This window comes from Catharus ustulatus, chromosome 2 (assembly GCF_009819885.2).
Source record: "Catharus ustulatus isolate bCatUst1 chromosome 2, bCatUst1.pri.v2, whole genome shotgun sequence".
In the NCBI taxonomy this organism is placed as follows: domain Eukaryota; kingdom Metazoa; phylum Chordata; class Aves; order Passeriformes; family Turdidae; genus Catharus; species Catharus ustulatus.
Window position 1 is genome coordinate 50,929,218 of NC_046222.1, and position 20,281 is coordinate 50,949,498.

General features: G+C 38.6%; 1 protein-coding gene across 4 annotated transcripts in view; it reads left to right on the forward strand.

Annotated features, from left to right (window-relative positions):
• LOC116993024 (wiskott-Aldrich syndrome protein family member 3) overlaps positions 1–20,281 on the forward strand; it is a 62,522-nt gene that overhangs the window by 20,849 nt on the left and 21,392 nt on the right. The gene's annotated exons all lie outside the window — the stretch shown is intronic.

The following is a 20,281-nucleotide window of genomic DNA, read 5'->3' on the forward strand; positions in this document are numbered from 1 at the left end:
TAGCTCTAGCTGTTAATTCAGTAGACCACCAAAAGAACTTTTGTCATCACATACAAACAGTTTGGCAGATAAAAATACTGTATATTCAGTTACACGTTTTGAAAAAAAGATGTTAAAATTTTGTTTGTGATTGCTGTGTGGATAATACTCTTCCAGTCGTTAGAAATACTTTTATTGGGAGAGCAACTTGGATATTTTGAGTCAGGGTTAAACCAAATTTATGTGCCAAAACTTTTTTGCCTGTACTATCTGACTCCTTCAGTCACGTAACCTGTATCCTTTAACCTTCATGACTGCTAAATTACAAAATTACTAAGTAAGTTAAATGTTTGATTTAAAACAAACCGTTAAGAATAGTCCTGGGAAAGAAAGAAACTTTTCAGAATGTGAAAAGTAGGTTGGGCAGGAGAGGAATCATCTCTGGAGAATGGTGGAAGGTTTTTGGGCTCTTTGTCCAGCCAAAAGCTGCAGATCATTAATTGCATAGCAGTGGAGGAGGGGAGTAGCAGGACAGTGTTTGTGCACTGGTCTCCCGGGGTGGAAAAAGATCTGTGAGAAAGGTGAAAGTATTGCAGAATTCTTGCATTGCAAACAATAAAGCCAAAATGAGGTGGAACTGGTTTTTGGAGAGACTAGCTTAAAACATGATAGAGAAGTCATCACAGATTTTGATCTTGAGGTACATGCATTTTTGATGTGCTTTTTCTTGTTTTCTGTTTGATTTTGATGTTAGGAGAGGCTGGATATTTGGGCTTATCTCTTGCCTGTCTGGCGTTAAACTCTTTTCAGTGTGCACTTACTTACATTCTGGACTTGACTGCATGAAGTTGAATTAAATTGCAGCCTGGAAAAACGGGTTTGATGTTAGCAAATTTCTTCTCTTTGTGTATTAAAACGGGTGTCTGCACTCTGAGAGTCTTAGCATGCTCATCACATATAGAAATACTCTGTGTTATCACTGTCTGAGACTGGGAAATTTTCATTTCTGCAAATAAATGCAGTCATTGGCCTCTTCTCTGAACTTTTCTGTGATTGGCATCATAATAACTTCCCTCTGAATTATGCAGCTAGTGCACAGGGATCTGCTTGAAGATGAGGTTTAAATCTTGGTTGCCTGTGCAATGATTAAATAAATCAGCTTCTAAATTTAACTGATGTAGTTAAATTACTTCTTGAACTGTGTGTAGATTAGTCTCTAATGGCTTGATTTTTTCCATGTGCTTGTAGTCTATATATATTACACTGATTATGTTAAAGTGTAGTTAAGAGCAATGTAGGTATTGATAGGTTTGTTACATAATTTGGTGGGGTGTATGGAAGATCCATGTAATCATAGATAACTAAATTACAGTCGTTGAGAGTAGGAGTCAATGTGTTTGTGCCTACAGTCACCCTTTCAGTCCATAAAAACAAACTTGTCTCCAGTCACAATGGGTTTTGCTTGGTTTGATGTGATTCTCAACCTCGGGAAGAGTGCCAGCAGCCACAGCATTGCCCACTGGAGCCTCATCACAGAGATAGGAATAGCAGTCCTTTTTCTGTTTAGCAACCAGCTGGTCACAGCTGTAGTTAAGAAATCTATTCCTCTTGGATTGGGGGGGGTCTCATCAGCTTGGTGGGTTTTAAACTAGTAATTGCATTTCACAGGAGAAGATTTTATCACCAGTATAACAGCAACAGCACTGCTGTGAGGGAGGCAAGCTTAGATTAGATTCACTTCAGAATTCAGCACCTTTTTTGTTTCTGTTGTTTGTTTAAAGAAAAGCAAAAGCATCCTCAATATTAACATTCCAGGGTTTAATTCTCCCTCCCCTCCCACCATTGTTTTCACTTCAGCATCTTTAGATTCAAAATCTACTTACTAGTGAATGAACATCTAGGAAATCTTGTTGTTCAAAGCAATTTAATGGTAGGAAATACTGAAAGTGTTCTAGTATGCAAAATATTTTGAACCAAACTCATGGCAAAGTTCAATACTAACCATAGTGGAACTGCAGGGGTGAAAAGAATGAGTTGGTTTTTCTTTAGAAATAGGTGCCCTAATTGATTTCAAACTGCTTTAAGTCTACAAGAGATTGCCGTGATCATCAGAGTCTAGATGGCTGCCCTTTTGTCTTTAAATTCAGGAATAAAATTAAAGCATACTTCATCAATACTCATTGCAGTGTTATACTTTTACTTGTAAATAAAGCATCAACATTCAAAGCTTTCTCATTTATTACTTGCTTTGTGTATTTCACGGAATGGCAAAGTTTGGAAGGGACCACAGCGCGGCCGGCATCTGGTCCAACCTCCCTGCTCAAGCAGGGCCATCCCAGAGCACATGGCACAGGGTTGAGTCAGATGGTTCTTGAATCTCTCCAGCGAGGGAGACTCTACACCCTCTCTGGGCAGCCTGTTCCAGTGTGAGGTCACTGCGTACTAAGGAAATTCTTCCTTATGTGCAGGTGAAGCCTCGGTGCATCAGTTTCTGACCATTGCCTCTTGTCTTGTTTGGTGTCCCTGAGAAGAACCTCCCAAGATAAAACAGACTGCCCTTGAATTATCTGGTTGCAGCTATGAGGTAGCCTCAGCTGTGAATTAAAACAGTTTAAAATGAGGCATTAATGACTCCTTATACTTAAAATGTAGACTAGTGGTCTTTGCAGATAGTTGTCTGACCTGTAGCCTGTCAGCATTTAGGTGCATTTTTCTTACTGTTTGAGGAGAAGGAGAAAACCCTTCTGAGGGTTTATGGGAAGAGTTGACATGGTGGCTCTGTTGGTAGCTGGAGTGGCGAATGTGCACAAAGCAGTGGTGCTGGATGTGAAGGAGGAGCTAAAGCACTAGCAGTAGGACTCCTATAAAGGAGGAGAAACTGTGGCTTTAAAGTGTGTGCAGGGCATCTTACCAGTATAAAACTGAGTGGCTTCAGATGTTTGGCTGTGGAATGCTTACAGATGTGATTGGGAAGTACGAAAGTGATCGGTTTAACATGCAATCTGCCCGTTTACATTTTATGACTAGTGGTTAATCGCAAACAGGTAAAGAATGTTCTATTCTCTATGAATTACAATATCAATTTGGATTAAATTTGCAATTTAGATTGAAAACATTAGAGAGAATGGTTCCTTAATATTTTTAGTGACCTGATCTTGATTCTCTCTTAGTCTCTTGGGAAAGAAAAAAGGGACCTTCATAATTTACCAGGAGCTAAGGGCAACTATTTTTCTTGAGATGTAATGGCACCTTTCATCAGAGAAGTGGCTTCTTGTTCCTGAGAAGAGGATACTAATTTTTGTCTTGAGTTGCTATCCACGCTCCTGTTTCAGAGTACTGTGTATTTATTAAAAAGTACATATTTAATATTTCATTATTTAAAAATAAATTTGCTCTTAAAAATTTGAGTATATGGTGCTTGTTTCTTTTTGTAAACAAACTGCAGAAATCAATGTTTACCAGGTTAGCATTCACTAAAAACATGGTTTTCAGAAAGAGATGGAAAAGATACAGACAAATTACTTATGTGACTGAAAAGATAAGCAGAATTTGTAATGCACACATGAGTTATCTATTTTCTTCTGCTTAGTAAATTTTTTGTTGACCTACTCAGAGTTTGCTGGGATGCTTACATGATTTTGGGAAATGTGTCAGCAGAAAGTTCCTGAAAATTGCAAGAGTTCTGAGCTCTTTAGTGTCATTGGTTTGTGTTCCTGTGAATAGGAAGGATGGACTGGGACTCGAGAGGACTTCTGAGGAGCAGCTGAAGGTACAATGTGTAATCTTGGGGGAGAGGGTACCTTGTTGCTGTCTTCAGCTTCCTTGTGAGAGGAGTGGAAAGGGAGGTACTGATCCAGCCTGTGTCAGGTGTGTCAGTGGCAAGATGCAAGGGAATGACATAAAGCTGCAGGGGAAGTTTAGATTGGATGTTAGGGAAAAGTTCTTCACTGAGAGTTGTGGTCAAGTACTGGAACAGGCTCTGCAGGAAAGTTGTCATGATGCCAAACCTGTCAGAGTTCAAGAAGCATGTGGACAACACTCTTTAAGTACCTAGATTAACTTTTGGGTTGCCCTGTGTGGTCAGGAGCTGGACTGGACTATCCTCATGGGTCTTTTCCAACTCAGCATATTCTGTGACTCAAACAAAATTATTTAAATATGACAATATTTGGGTAATTTCTTATGGGAAGCAGTTGCTAGTCTTTCAGGTCTTATCTAGTCACTTGTGCTTAGCTTGCTGTTCACCTACACAACTAAATACTGTAACAGCGTATGAAATGGGAGTTCAGCTTGAATTTCTTTGTTTTTTGCATTTTTTTTCCTTTCTTTTGTCCTGAAACAGATTGAGTACTTTTGCTATCGCTTCCATTCTCTCAGATATAAGGATAGTAATTCCATAAACTACTTTGATTTCTGTCCCCTGGATTAGATTTTTGCTGACTTCCAGTCTGATTCCAGCACGAGAAGCAGCTCAGCCAGGAGCAGGAGCTACAATAGCCCAAATGTTGAAACAGAAATGGGAAAAGGAATCCATTTAATTAAATCAAGGAGCGGTTGGTTTGCAGCTGTCTTAAAAAGCACAATTTTTAGTGGAGCGGATCTTAAGGCAATGACTGGGTTTTACTTCCGAGAAAGAAATGTAACTCATCTTGTGGTTGAAACATCTGTTGCTAAATATTGATGTGATCTAGGTCCTATTTCTGATCTTTCTACAGGCCTTGATGATGCTGACCAACACACAAGTGGCTCTTGTGCCTCTCAGCAGTATCAATGAAATGCTGCTTCTTGCCTTTCTCGTGTTTGGAGAGTAATGTCAGGGTGTACAGATACTGTAGGGGAGTGCAGGTGTTGGGTAAACTTAGTGCAACAGGCTTGGTGATGCTCCTTGGCAGTTGCAGTCTTGCTAGGTTTAGACAGTCTGTTCCTCTTTCAGTGGGTTTTAGCTGGCTCTATTGCTAGGATTTTGCTGTGTGTTTGACTGCCAGTTAGGAAGATGGGATCCTTCCCAAAGAATTGGGAGGCCAAGTGCGTTAGGAGTGAGAGGATCAAGCAAACTCTGATTCCTGTACATATATTTTTTTAATTCCTTCCTTTTCTATGGAACCCTCATTTGTAAGTTTTGGAGGGAAGCATAATTAAAAAATACTGTGACATATTTTCAGCCTTAAGATAGTTCTTTTTCTTTTTAACCTGTATTTGTCTCTCTTCTTTCATCTTGTCCTGACAAAATTTAAACAAAATAAAACTGTTCTTTTTCAGCCTTTATATAGCAAATTAAAGCATGCTGAAACAACATTGTAGGCTGTATTATGCTGTAGGTTTGGTTTGGATCCAGGATTATATTTATGATGCAAATTCCCCTGGTGTGAAGTGTGTGAATTCTTTCAGATGTGTGTAAAACCAAAACATCGTAGGGGCATATGTGACAGTGTTAGCATCTGATGATCCATAGACTGGACTATCCATACACTGGTAATGCACTAGCTTGGAACAAATATTCCTGTTTCCTTACAAAAAAAGAGTGTATGCAAGATGGACTCAGGATCATCAGCAGTAGTTATTCTGCTCTGAAGGTGCTTATATTCCTGTTGTACCACACAACTTGCTAATGCATGTCTCTGAAGTCTTTGAATATCCTCAGAGGCTCACAGGTGAAAAGCCTGATGGCTTCATTGTGGACTCCATGTATTTTGATGGTTTGTGCTTTTATTATTCTGTGTAAGACTTTTCCTCCCAACTCACACTTAGCATTCACCCACACTTGGCATTGACTAAAAGAGAATTACAGACATAAATCAGTGTGATGCTTTCAAATACTCCTGTTAGGTTCTGAAATTTCATAGTCCCTTACAAAGCTAAGTTTACATTTTCAAGACATATTTATATATATGTCTTGAAGAAAGACAGACAAAAGGTTCCACAAGGAATATTTTAGTGCACAGATTTGAAGTACAGGAATAAAGGAGATTTAAAAAATTTAGTGGTATCATTGATAACCTCTGCATCTCCAGTACTCTTAGCTGTGATTTAATGATTTTTACCTAGGAGAAGAAGTTGCTTAAGACTCTTCTTTGTGATTATTTGTACATAGTAAGAATGCTTTTTTTCCTTGAAGCTGGTTTCTGGAGCACTTCTGCCAGCTCCATGGAGATGTGTTGATACAATGCCAAATTTCATGGAACACAAGTTTCTTTCCAGCCTTCAAGTGTTGAAAGGGGATTTTTTCAGAAGACTAGCTGCTGAATTCTGTCTGAGACTCACTATGGTTTTATAGTAGCTTATTTGTCTCACAATGGGAGTTACTGTATGTGTAACGAGAAAATCTCTTTAATGCTGAAAATGAGGTTTTGTATGCCAGTGTTCCTGTATCAAAGCTTGATACTTGTAGTACTGCTTGACACTGATTTTAGCTTTAAGACCCTCCCCCCAAAGAGCTTCCAACAACAACAAAAAAAACCCCAAAAAAAACCCCCCACAAAACCCAAAACTCCAGCCCACAATGCTCCTAAAACCTCAAAACAACAGCAAAAAGAAAAAATTGAGGCCAACATTATATGTTGAATTTTTGAGATGGTAATGGTGGGCAGAACTTTGGCATCTGAATTTGTGATCCTAGCAAGAGAGAGGATCTGTCACAAAAGAGTCAGGAACACCAGGAGAGGAGGTGATGTTTTGTATCTGGGTAGATGTAGCTGCTTACAGTCTTAGAGTGCCTTACATATTGATAACAAATATATCGAGTGTGTTTAGATTTATTTTTTTTACTGACGTTTCATTTCTCTTAGTATTCTGTTTCTGGTGTGAGGTACAAGTGGATATCTGCCCATGTAAATTAGTTTTGAAAAAATGCCTTCAGTATTGATAAGAGCAGGAAAAGGAAGGAGTATGATCCATCTTGATTTCTGCTGGACACCATGTTACTTGCTTGTGTTTCAGTTGTTGGGGTACAGGGAGCTCCTGTACTTCTAGTAACTGGGTGTTCTGCTGTCATTTGTAACTGTTACTATTTCATTTTTTTAACTGAAAAATTACACATTGCTTATTTCTCATGTGTCAAACAGGAAAGGTTTCTGTGATTACCTCAAAGCTGTAAACTGTGTGGAAGAGAGTCAGGAACATCAACTGGAAGAGGGAAATAGCATCCTTAGTGCTCAGGTTACTGTGTACAGGCAGGTAATATGTAGGAAAGACATGAAATGTGTCCTCACCCTGAGAAAGTCTCTGTCCAGAGCTCAGCCTTCCTTAGGCACCAGAGTGAAATAACCACTACACAAAAAGTTGTATTAACAGATTAACAGATGGCCTTGATAAGGCTGCTTGTGCTTTGTGGTGATTTTTTGAAAGGTGGTAGGGGGTTTTTTGTGCTATTTTTGTTGGTTTTATTTTGGTTTTTTTTAAATTTTTACTACTGTTTTGGGCTTTCTGTCACTCATAGTGTCTTTCTTGATTTATGCACCAGCCCTTGATCACATGGCACTTTGTGGTAATGCTGTAGTACGGTAGCTACCAGAAGATGGACTTTGTGGGAACAGATGGCACACGCTTGGCTCAGGATAAAAATAGTTGGGAATTTTCAGTTCGCTTAGACTTAGCTGTTGGATCCAGACACAAAATATTTAGTTCAGTTTTTCCATGAAAGCACCCAAAATAAAGCTGGTTTTCCCCCTCATAGACTAGTTGCCATTTCCAGATTTCTGATATATAGGTAAGTTCAAGTGTTGGTAGGAGTGTCAAAATCAGGAAAATTTGTGGTGTGGGTGTAAAGCTTCGCCTTGAGGAACTCCAGGGATGATGCTTTATTTTATAGTAATTTAAATCTTCATAGGCTGTCCCTGTGTTTCTTGACACATACCAGGAAATTTCTGCGGCTGTTGAGATGGATATTGTAGTTGCTTTGACTGCAAAGTATTTTAAGGATTGTAATACATAGTGTGGTAGCCTGAAAAAGCATCATTGTAGGTGTTTCCCAGTGGTGGTGAAGTCTTTCCTTCCTGGTGAGAAGGATTGGAGGAGATTTGTTGTAAGTAGAGGTGGAGGACGTATCATGGCAATTCAACATTAATCTTTAGTGCTTTTTCTTTTGCTGTTTGACCTACATTATTTGTCTCTTCCATCATTTCTGTGTGCCATATGTATAATAAATGTGTATAAATTGCGTGTGTGTATATATAGAACATAAATGTACACAAAGTGTACTTGTGTGTATATCCATATATGGCATACAGAGGGTTTCTTGTATGGAAAAGAACTATGATAAGACTTTACACTTCCCTGTGACATTTTAAATTTTGGATTAACTGAATTATGTGAAAATGTAACACTTCCATGTGACATTTTCGATCAACTGCTGGGGGTAAAAAAGTTTAAGAACAGATTTTTTTTTCAGTAAGATTCTATTTTGAAAGGTTTTTCATGGTAAATATTAGGTATGGGAAATGGGGAACACTGTTATGTCCATAAAACGGATTTTATTTGATAAAAAATTGAATCCTTGATCTTTTTTTTTTACTTTCCCTTCCAATTTAAGGTTAATTGGAGTTCTGAGAAACAAATTACTGAATTTGCTTCTTGCTTAGCTTGAGGTCATTGGAGGATCTGAATGGCATGTTGTCCCTGCAGGAGGGCTCCTGAGGCCTCACCAGGTGGCCTTTATCACATGGACTGTGACCCAGACAGTTATTTCGAGCACTTTAAATCCAGTAAGGCTCTGTTAAATGGGATCAATGTAAGTCTGCAAGCCTAGCTGCAACTTAGGTTTTCTTTATATAATCAAGGCATTTGCTTCTGATAACCCTTGCTGTTTGTGAAGGAGGAAGGCTGGATCAAATGTACTTTCAGTGGTCTGCAGGAGTTATTTGTACATTATTGTCATCTAAAATACTAGGAAAAGGCTTATTTACTGTTGGAGACTTTCAATATTCTATTATGAGTTGTTCCAGCATCAAATTGTCTGAAGTAGTATAGAGAAATTATATGATGATGGCTCTTGTCACAGAATTTTTTCATTTCTGTAGTGTAGATAGAATATGACTGTATATAACTCTAAACTCTTAAAAGAATGCGTCATATAAGGCTTCAAGTAAGCACTGCAAGGTGTTTAATGCCATCATTCAAGAGACTACTGAAAGAATCATATTTACACTAGTTTCTCAGTGGTGTCTTGCAAAACTGGGACATGCAAAGCCACTCTGTCTTATTATTTTAGTTGTCAGATAGCTGAAGGAGTTTGTTTGTAATGATGCATTTTGGGCTGCAATAGGTGGGTAGGGAGCAAAGAAATTTCCTTCACGTGGGAAATACCCTGGTATGGTTAACTGTTAATTAAGTACCACTGCTTATTAAAAATCAGTTCTCTTGGTTTTGTAGTATTCTAAACATTTTCAAGAGTTATTATTTGTTGCTTTGCGGTATTACTATACTAGAAAAATTAACAGGTACTGAACAGGGGGAATCACTAGTGTTGCAGTACACAGCAAGTTACTTGAACCATGATTTACTTTTAAGGTTTAATTCATCTTGCCAGTTCATGGGAATACTTCTGGGTTTTGAGATAGTGGCCTGTAGACATTTTCTCAACTGTCTGGGCTGCTAAGTTTTGCTGTGGAAAGTGAGAACTGGGTGACTCGTTATGCATAACAGACTCTGCTCACATCCGATTAGGATCCAAGGCTGTTTCCAGATGACATCTGGAAACATTTTGACCTGCTCTGGTGGAGGGCTGTTCCTGACCTAATTAGCTGGGTGTTATAACTAGCTCTCTGCTGCTTTGTGATTTTGTTCTTTTTGACTTCATCTGGTTTATACTTCTCACTAAATGTTACCACATAGGGTACTAAAGGTCAAAACAAAATTAGAGTTTACAATCTGCTTCTCTTCCAGTCAGTGTTTCAGCACTTCTAAATTTTCATACATGCAGTCATTGGGTATTCCAAGTACAAAGAGCTGAATAATTCAGCAGCCGTATGGCTCGCACATGTCAAGATGATACAAAAGGCAGGGGATGATCAATCAAAGTCTTCTTTCCTGTGCTGTAGGACAAAGCACTGCTTCCTCCTCTTTCTTAACTCTGTTCTGAGTTTTTCCTAGTTCTGGCTGGGTGCTTCTTTTCAAGAAAGTGGTGGTATTTTTAAAGGGTAATGTCACTTGAGAGGTAGACAATATAGTGTAGTAAGGCATTTATATTTTAATTTCTTTCAACTCTTCTTAAAAAACAAAAGGCTACCACTATTTTTTTATATGCATAAGCAAAGTATTTTTTAGCTGCTGTGCCAAACTGGACAAATGAAATTTAAACAAGCTCCAACAAATGTGTAGTGTGCATCTTTGCTGTAAACACAAATAATAAAACCAAAGGGAAACAAATGGTAACTCAGCTCAATTCTGTTTGCTTGAGTAGGAGGAGGGGTGATAATAAATTCTCGGGGTATGATACAGAAAAGTCATATGAAAGAAAATAGTGTTTTCAGTGCAGCATAAGTACTTTGTGATTGAAACAAGTCTGTTCTTAAGATAGCAAAAACGAAACGAATGCTTTTACATGATTGAAAAGATGTTTTTTCCTTTCTCATGTGCATGCATAACATTTGCACTGTATTTGGTGTTAGTCTAGCAGTATTAGGTTGAAATAGTAAAATTGATAGTGACAGTAAGGTTTTTATTCTTTTTTTTAAACGTATGAATGCAGTGGAACAGATGTTCAGAACAGCATGGAATATTCCTTGTTCCCCATCCCACCATCCCTTTCACACCGAGCCATCTGGAAGGGACTAGGAGCAGGATGAGCAGCCATCACGCTAAGAACAAGATTAACGTGTCGGCATCTTTTGTTCATACTTGAAACTGGTCACTGTTTGTTCAGCAGAAAGAAACAATGTGAGGTCTCATGACTCCCTGTGTGCTAAGATCATTCATGTGGCTACAGAAAGAAGGCAGAAAAGAAAATGTGATTTGTATAAAACAATTAATAAATTTAATGGTAGTCAGGCTGGACTTAGACCCATATAGGCAGAAACCAACTTTTTTCCCATTCAGCTGTATTGATGTGACTGGCCACCTTTTACCATTAAGCACAGGATCAGGTAATAGCATTCTGTTAAAACAGATTCAAATTTATTTATTTGTGAAAAAACTTCTCTATGAGTTTTTCAGGGTTTTTCAGTTCAGGCTCTTCATGAACTTTTGTTACCCTGAATTTTTTTTTTTACAGCAACAAGTATACTACCATATGTGGATGTCTTTTAGTTTACTTGGCTGGATTTCTTCAGTATGCTTTAGCCTTACATCTTTTGAGATAAAGTGTAATTAGTGTTTTGGCTTAATGAACAAAATTTTGGTTAGAGGAAGGACAGCTTGTGGTCTAGAGAGAAGAGACTCTAGTCATGTGTGAAGGTGCCCTGGGTCATCTGTATTCTGATACAGAATGAGTAGAAAAGGGTGGGTGGATCTGATGCCGGCAGAGTGATTGGATGCAGTACAGCAAGCTATTGTATTGTGCACTCTGTGAACTTCTGTTAGATTTCAGGTAAGCAAATCTGTTTCTTAATAGATATCTGAGTAACACTGGGTGTCAAGGAAAACTAAAATGTGTTAGTGAAAGAGAAATTGGATTTCAAAGCTTAGCACACAGGTTCAGTGGTACCACAGTGTATTTCTTGTATTGTTTTGTGTTTCTTTCAATGAAGAGAATTTTAAGGAATGGAAATCTGAAATCAGATTCAGGAAGGCTATTTGAAAATGAGATGCTTGAAGTCTGAATCTACCACTGTAGTGCCATAAACTGCTCTGAGGGAGAAGGTCATCAGAAGAAAGTGACACAGTCCAACATATCACCTTTCAGATCTCAGTTTTCAGAGTAAAGATAAGCATGAGAAAAATAAGGGAGGGTAAAACTAGTTAAGGGATATGCATGGATGTTCTGGGGAAAGCTTATTCTGTGAAGAAATGGGGTGACAGAATTAAGTAATTTCACGACCATAAGGTGCACCGGACTATAAGGCGCACCCCTGGGGAGTCAGCAAAATTCACAACTTTGTAGATCAGATAAGGCGCACCGGACTATAAGGCGCACTTTTTTTGTGCAGCGAGGCTCCGCCCCCAGCTCCCCCTGCGTGGTTGCTGGCCGAGGCCCAGCACCAACCCGGCAGCCATGGGCCCCCGGGCCCACCTGTACCCGGCCACCGCCCCTCCGTGCCCCCTCCACGGGGCCAGGGCATGCCTGTAGAGGGGCTGTCCCGCCTCCACGGGGCTGGGGAGTGCCTCTGGAGGGGCTGTCCTGCCTCCACGGGGCCAGGGCGTACCCGCCGCTGCTCCGCCCCGCCTCCACCTGGCAGCCATGACCCTGCCGGTTCCCCCCGCGGCTCGCAGCTCTCACTTCCAGGTAGGCAAATTTCTGAACTTTGTACATCAGATAAGGCACACCAGACCATAAGGCGCACTTCCGGGTTTGGGGGAAAATTTTAGTCAAAAGGGTGCGTCTTATAGTCGTGAAATTACTGTAAGCAAATATTAGTGTTTTAAAAAAATGTTCTTCAGCATGAAAAATATACCGTGTATGTGCTTTTCCTGTATTTTTATGAAAATGATAAGGAACATTTAAAAAGTATAAAGATTTTTAAATGACAGGAGTTTAAAAAAAATACAATGTAATTTACTGGCAAAGATTTTTGAGCAGGGGAAAAATTGTTTTGAATGTAAACGGCAAAGTTCATTAATTTGAACATTGAGAACTTAATAGAGGTAATACATTCTGTATTCCATAGGTATGTTTGCAATTGGGCCTTTATTTCTTCCTTGAACAGTGATGAAGCCATTTAATTGGGTGACATGTATGTGATACCTTATTGTGGAGCAATAGGTGAAACTTCATCATTATCTGTCTGTAATTACTTATGACAAGCTTTTTCTTTCCTTAGAAACTGCTGTGAAAAGTATTGTGAATGGGAAAAATTATTCTTGGGATTGTGACTTTGAAATGTTACAGTTCTATTGAGAGGAAGAAGTTAATGCAATAACTTCAAAGTGGTCCCCCAGTCTTCTTTTCTTCACTTGGGTACTCTTACTTGGCAGTGAACTGAAGACACAAGTGTTTAAGAAGAAGCTGATGACACCTGTGACACTATCAAAGAATGGCAGGTGCCCAAAGATCATCTTGAGTTACAGTGGACAGGTGATGCGAACATGGGGTTGTAGAACAAAGGGGAAAAGACCCCAAAATACTCATCCTGGAAGCTGTACAGAAAATAAGTCAATTTCTGACTTTATAGTTTTTTTATAATATTTTAAAACCTTTTATGTTACAGTCTGTAGTGTCAAGGAATGAATAGCTACTTAATTTTAGGGTGAATCATCCTCAGGGCTTCTTTTCCTGTATTTGTGAACCTTATCTTTTCTATGCATGTTTGTAGTTAATCTGAAATATTGAGAACTAAATTTAAAGTGCCTGTAAATGTTCACTACTGTGAAGATCTGTTCAATTTTTTCTCTCCCAACTTTTTGATTAGTGGAAATTCCTGAGTTAACGTGTTCATCTTTTAATGGTTCTGCAAACTTTTGTGTTGCAGGCCCACTGTGTTAACAGAGGTAGCTGTTGTTCTGCTTCTTACATGTTTTTGGAGATATGAAAGGTTGACTAGGAAAATGTACATCCATAAAATTTTAAGATTGCAGATAAGCAAAACTAATTACCATCCCCTCTCCTGTTGTCCTTTCTCTTGTCATTGCTTAATGTCTTGATTTCCTTCGTAATATCACTGGACCATAAAATCTGCCCTGAAGATCTTAGCACAGACAAAACCACTGCCAAATAAAGAAAACAACCATCCAAGTTGGTGAACCTTCAGAAACAGCTCATTGCAACAGACATTGAGGAGCTCTATTAAAGAAACAAAATAGCTTTAGGAATTTCTGTGCTCTTTTCATCATTGCTAATACTTAGATTGGTATGATGCGAGAGGAAGATCGGAAGTGGTGGTCTGATACCGAGCAGAAAAAACCTGCTTTCATTCCAGCCGTGACTGTCATTCCTTTCACGTAGGCCTGGCAATCAGGAGGAAGATCTGTGAAAACGATGGTGATGGAATTGACTGTATATTAAATTGTAGTGAGGACGACGTTTTCTAGGCATTTCAGTTTACATGTATTGTTGAAAGATGTGGTTTGTTGTGGATAAGAAATGTTCTCGATTTTTTAGTTATTTTTAGGAAATAGAATTCTCTTAGACTTAGTGCATATTTGTTTCAAAAGTCTGCCTGTGCATCACCGAACTCTTATCAAAATCAAGAGTTGCATTAAAAATTATGCAAAATGTTAAAAAAACAGTGTATTAAACTAAAATAAAATGTCCCTTAGATTGGGGTAACTCTAATGAAAGTAAAGTGCTTGATACTTAAAGCATGATTGTGCTTTAGTAAAACAATATTTTGTTTTGTTACTCATTATGTAGTAATGTGGCTGAGAGAGGAATTGCATACTTGATAGGATTCGAATAGCTAGAAGAGACTATTAAAAATTAGACTTATTTGGATGCCTTTCGATAAAAATAATTCTGGGGTATTAGCACTGTGAAACAATAACTGATGACTTATTCTGTATTGTTTTGCAGTGTACAAAATGTGGATTAAAATTCTTGTTAGATTGAAGCCAGTTTAAAAACAAAAAGAAAAAAACCCTAACTTTTGAAAGTGCAGATGAATGACATTAGATAAATCTTGAATTCAATAATTTCCAGAATATATGCTAGTTATGGTTTATTTGTTTTTAACTTGTCATTACTGATCAGGTAGTAAATGACATTCAGAGATGGAAAGTAGGAAAGGTTCACAAACATCAAGCTGTCACTTAGGATAAGGAAAAACCAGAAAGGAGCATGCATTAAAGGCATATTTATTCGTTTCATTCCATCAGGATAGGAGGGATAACAGTGTTTACTCTTCATGTAGCTCTTTTCTTTCATCTTGTGAAAGATGAAGAGCCTTTGGAGGACATGGAAATCTGTGATAATGGCAGCCCCATGGGGAAGAAATGGGAAATGGGAGAGCATCTCCAAAGCTGATGCTTGGGGTCTTTCTGCTTTCCTTTCTATTCTAATTTTAGCACACACGTGAATCTTGAAGGTGGGTGATGGCAGGCTATTCTAGAATGACAAAATTGAACAGGAAAATGGGCAGTATTACCAAATTGGATGCCATTCAGAGATGGAAATTGTGTGTTGAATTGACTGTTAGGATGTTAGATATGGGAAAACTTAACTGTCTGTAAAGGTTTTAAATGTTGAAATGCCCTGGACATGGAGAGTGTGATTAGAAGGTAGTATAACTTGGTTGTGTGGCTTGATGTGAGCATACCAATGGTATTCTGGTTTTGATGAGGTGAAATGCAGTTCTAGTTTCAGACACTGAAATTTCGGTGAGTACCTATCAGAGCTTACACTCACTGTGTCATTCTTGTATCTGTCAAGGGATGCAGGGATTTGGTTGCTCTCTGGGCTTCTGCTGAGCTCATATATATGTAGTCTTACAAATTTAGGTGTTTAATCCTGAATGGAATCCCATCTGGTACATTACTCATGGCAAGCTGTGTATTCAGTCTGTCTCGTTTTTCTTCTCCATAGAAGGAGAATTATGGTATGTTCTCTTTTTATCGGGATCTGGGAGATTCATCAATGGAAAGCTCTAAAGCTCTCTGAAAAGAATAGACTATATTCAGGGAGAATTTAGAATTGATGCATAGTAAGCTCTTTTTCATGGTAAAATGTTCAGCTTTGTCATATTTTACTAGAGGATGTAAGAGGAAATCTCTGAAGAGCTTAAAAAGGAACTGAACAGTGTCTTTGAGAAAATGTAATAAGTAAACATTCATAAGTAGAGAGGCTGTTTAATGAATTGGAATTTGTTGTGTGGTATTAGTGAATATGTAAAGAAATGAAAGAACCATGAAATTCAGGTACATATTTTTAGCACTCGTGTATATTGCAGTGATGTTTTGGGGATGTGAAAGGACAAAAGGCAGGTTTGGGGAACAGCTGGTACTTCGAGTTTTTGCCAGTAGCTCAAATATTTGAAAAACCCAGCTTGTCTCTTGTAATAGCTGTACTCTGCTGTTGTTTGGAAAGACTGCACATGGTGTTTGTCATCTTTCAAGTTTGTTACTGTACATCTGCTCTCTACATGATTTTTTAAGAATGTGACTTGCTGAGGCAGTGTCAGACTTCTTGCATGCAGTTTAACAGCTGCTGTCCAGGGGAAGGTGGTCTGAGCTGACCTGGAGTGGTACTGCTGTTGTTGTGGGGGAAGCATGCAAAGAAAAGAAAAAATGCTTTGATTAAGTCTTTCTGTACCACACTTGCCTCTACAACAATGACTACTGGGATAAGTGTCTTCTAATTTTAAGACAGGAGGCAAGTTGTTATGGAAGTTTTTATGGGAGGGGAAGAGAGAAAGAAGAGAAAGGGAGGTGGGAATACTGAGGAAGCGTGGAAAATGTGAATTTTAATGGGTTGATCTAAGCTAATTCAAGCTTTTGATGCCCTGTCCTTTCAGAATGCATGTGGAAATCGAGTTGCTAGTGCCTGGAGGGTTTGGAGAGCAGTGTCCATTTGTACTCCAGTCAGAGTTCAGTCCAACCAGATGTCGAATCTGATCCGTGTCCAGTGAGGCACGCAGGGTTTAGTGAGATGTTAAGCGACATCTCACCCTCTTAGTTTTTCCTCTCTTCTCTTTTGACTCCTCTGATTTTTCTGGTCTGACACTAATGTCTCGTATTTCCACTTCAACCAGTTGTGCTGTATAGCATCTTTCTAGATTCTTCATCTCTCATGTTAGATGCAGCTGATGGTTTAAAGGCAGCTGTCAAGCATAGGTGGCCTCACAGGGGAGATTAACCCAATTATCCAAATTATAAGTCTTTGGTTTTATTGTGTGCTTAGCTGGGGTAAAAATGAGTTAAAAAATTACAAATTTAGGATTGGGAACAATCTCCTGCACTAACGTAATTTTTGAAAATAATGATTCATTTGCATTAGACTCCTCAATTATTTGTGGAAGGCAGGTGTTCTGTTTTATTCTGGGGTAGAGTTACTTTTTTTTTTCATGGGGCTAGTAGGGAGCTGTGTTTTGGATTTATGCTCAACCCAGGGTTGATAACTTAAAGATGTTATGGCTGGGCAGGACTTGACACAGAGCTACGGCCTTTTCTGCTTATTGTACTTTGACATTGTTAAGGAGAATACTGGGGGTGGGTGCTCGCGAGATTTGGGAGGATACACAGCTGGATCAGGCACCCAGAATGACCAGGGGAATATTCCAGACAATGTGACATCATGCTCAGTGTATAAAGTAAGGAGAGGAAGGAGGAAGAAGAGGGGGATGTTTGGAGTGACCATGCAATACTTTGACTTCCTGAGTCCCCGATGGATGCCCTGCTCTTCTGGAGATGGCTGAACACCTGCCTGCCTGTGGGAAGCAGTGAATTAATTCCTTGCTGTGCTTTTCTTGCATATGCAGTTTTTGCTTTCCCTATTAAACTGTCTTAATGTCAGCCCATGAGTTTTCTATCTTTTACTCTTTTGATTCTTTCCCTGATCCAGCTGTTGGGGGACAGAGAGAGCAACTGTGTGGGGCTTGGTGTTGGCTAGGGTTAAACCATGGAAGAAGGGAAAATAAGTTATTAAATCTCTTTATTGTAAAACTGAATATGATTTCTAAATGCCAGTGTACTTAATATAGTGACATCACAGTGACTATCTTGTTTAGGAAGAAACTGGGACTGAGTGTGACTCAAAAAAGATGGAAGATGAATGTGGAAGGAAGTGGAATTGCCATTGCAAATTTCTGTTTTCTGCTCCTGGTAACACACTCTGTTTAGTCTGTTGTGTCTCATGAAGACCCTGTAATTCAGAGGCCTGTTTTGTCTTGATTAACATTTGATCTAACTTCTTGCTACACAGATTTTGAAATTAATTTAGCTTCACTTCTCATGCATTTTCTTTAGAAAGGATTAAGTTAATCTGAATTGCGTGTGGTGAAGAAAAAGGTGGTTGTGCTTTAGTAATAAGGACACAAGCTTTTTACTTAGTAATGGGTTAATATCTGAAAAGGTCTTAAATTATTTAATTCAGTTAGGTAAAGGTTTTCAATTAGAAGGAGCTTATTGCAGTTGCAAAGTTCTTTTTTACTTTTCCTCTGATCAGGAACCGTAGTGGATTGCTTAATTTGTTACATATATTTACTTATCAGTGTTCAGTTTACCTTTTGGAATTAAACTTCAAACTGAGGTTGTTACTGAAATGAGGTTGCTACATAATAATTTAAATCATGCATTCAAATATGAAAGTTGTTTATTTTCCCCTACCCCTCAGCCCTGTTGTGTGCTTTAACCTGCTCTTTAGAGAAATGGGATTTCTTGTGTTGGTCTGTCGCTCTCCTGGTAGCTCTTCAACACACCGGAGCAATTTCATCAAGAAGTGACAAGAAAATGAAAAGCTCAAACCGCAGTTGTATGTTTTCCTCAAATTAGCTTTTACAAGCAAGAAAGAACATTATGTGGAAAAGGGACTTAAATAAGAGCTCCTGGTGGAAGGCATTCTGGTTGTACTCAGTGTGGTAGGTGTTTCAAGACGTAGCAGACAATTAGCTGGTCAGTGTGCAGCCAGATTCTGACTGAGTCCAGTGTGTTGTGTGGGCTAGTGAGGGAGTTGGGTGTACTTCAGAAGGTGAGGGCAGGAGCAGCTCTGAAACTGCTAGACAGAAAGCCATGGGAAAAACAGGCTTGTTTCTGGTGGCCCTTGTCATACTGAAACTAAATTTAACTCTAATTTGTGCTCCTTTTAATTTATTTCCTATAAATTATGTTTATATGAAATGTGTTTTCACTGTTTTTCATTCACATTATAGTGAAAGAATTCCTCATAATGATTTCTATTTCGTAGCTCCAATGCACTAGCCTGTTTGCAGAGCATTGGTGCTAGATGTTGCCCTTCAGTAATAGTGAATTTCCAGATTTGACTTATTTTTGATCAGGTGCAGAAGAGTGTCTGCAATGGATTTGAAGCAGTATTTTGAAATATGTATGTTTGTAGAGGAATACAAAAACGTAGAACAGAAACAGGAAGGTTTTTTAATCAAGTACAGAAACTGTTACTCTGTTCCCTCTGATGTGTTGCATAAAATTTAGCAAACTCAGCTAACCTTAAATTCTGGCATACTAAAATTGAAACACGTGCAATATAATTCAAGATTACTGCTTAGAAGTAATGAGCCTTTTCCTTCCTGACCTGTTATGAAATAGTCTTAGAGTTAAATAGTTTGCTTTTTGTTCATTAAAGTTGTTAAGCTTTTAGAAATGTTCTTGAGAATAAAATATTTTAAATCTTCAGGCAGAAGTCATTACAAAAATTACTGTGCAACATTTGAAAGGCAAAAGGATTTTTAAATTTACTGATGTGATTTTAATTAGAGAAATTGAAAGGCTACTTTAATTACTTTAGTATAGTAAAAAATAAATTTTCAGCTAAGTCTTTCCCAAATGAACTATGTCCTTGGTAATAATGACTTCTTGTTCCACAACATTTCCATGCCACATGGTTTTAAACAGAATGTTATTCATTAGTAGTACATGGACATTGAATTGTTGTTAAAAATGTAATCAAGTTGACTGTTGTGTTAATGTAGTTTTGAAGAAAACTGCTTTAGATGTTTTTGTTTTATATTGTTTGCCTTTTGGGAGAATTCTGTCTCACTTGGGCTTCCTTTGCTCTCAAAGCTGCTCTCTGCAGGACAGGGTTTTCTATGCCATTGTGCCCTTTTGTGGTGCTTTGAGATCTCTTTTTGTATTTGTTTACCCCATCTGTCGTGGTTTAGGAATGGTACTCCACAGTTTAGTTCTCCCCTCTGAGACTTTCCAAACCACACTATCCCTTGCTCTCTCCCCTTCTCCCCCTCCTCTGCCCCCTAGCCCACGGGTGGCCAGAGAGGAGAACTGGATGCACAAATGACAAAGATCACAGCTTAAGATAGAATAATTTACTGGAAACAGCAATGAGATAAGTAAACAAACACTAGCAGCAACAATTTTAATTAGAAAGTATGTAAAAAGAGAGAGTGATTCACGTGCAAAAATGCTCATTGCAGAGCCTGACTTGACCAAAGCCAGGTTGTTGTGTCAGTAGAGGAATGCACTGTTTTATGGAAATGAAAGAGGAATCCCTTTTCCCTGCCCCTGGCAGTGATGTGAGATGGTATCAAATAACAGTGTCTTGGCCCCTCCCATTAGCCTGGTCTGGAACCAAGATATCCTCATTTATTTCATT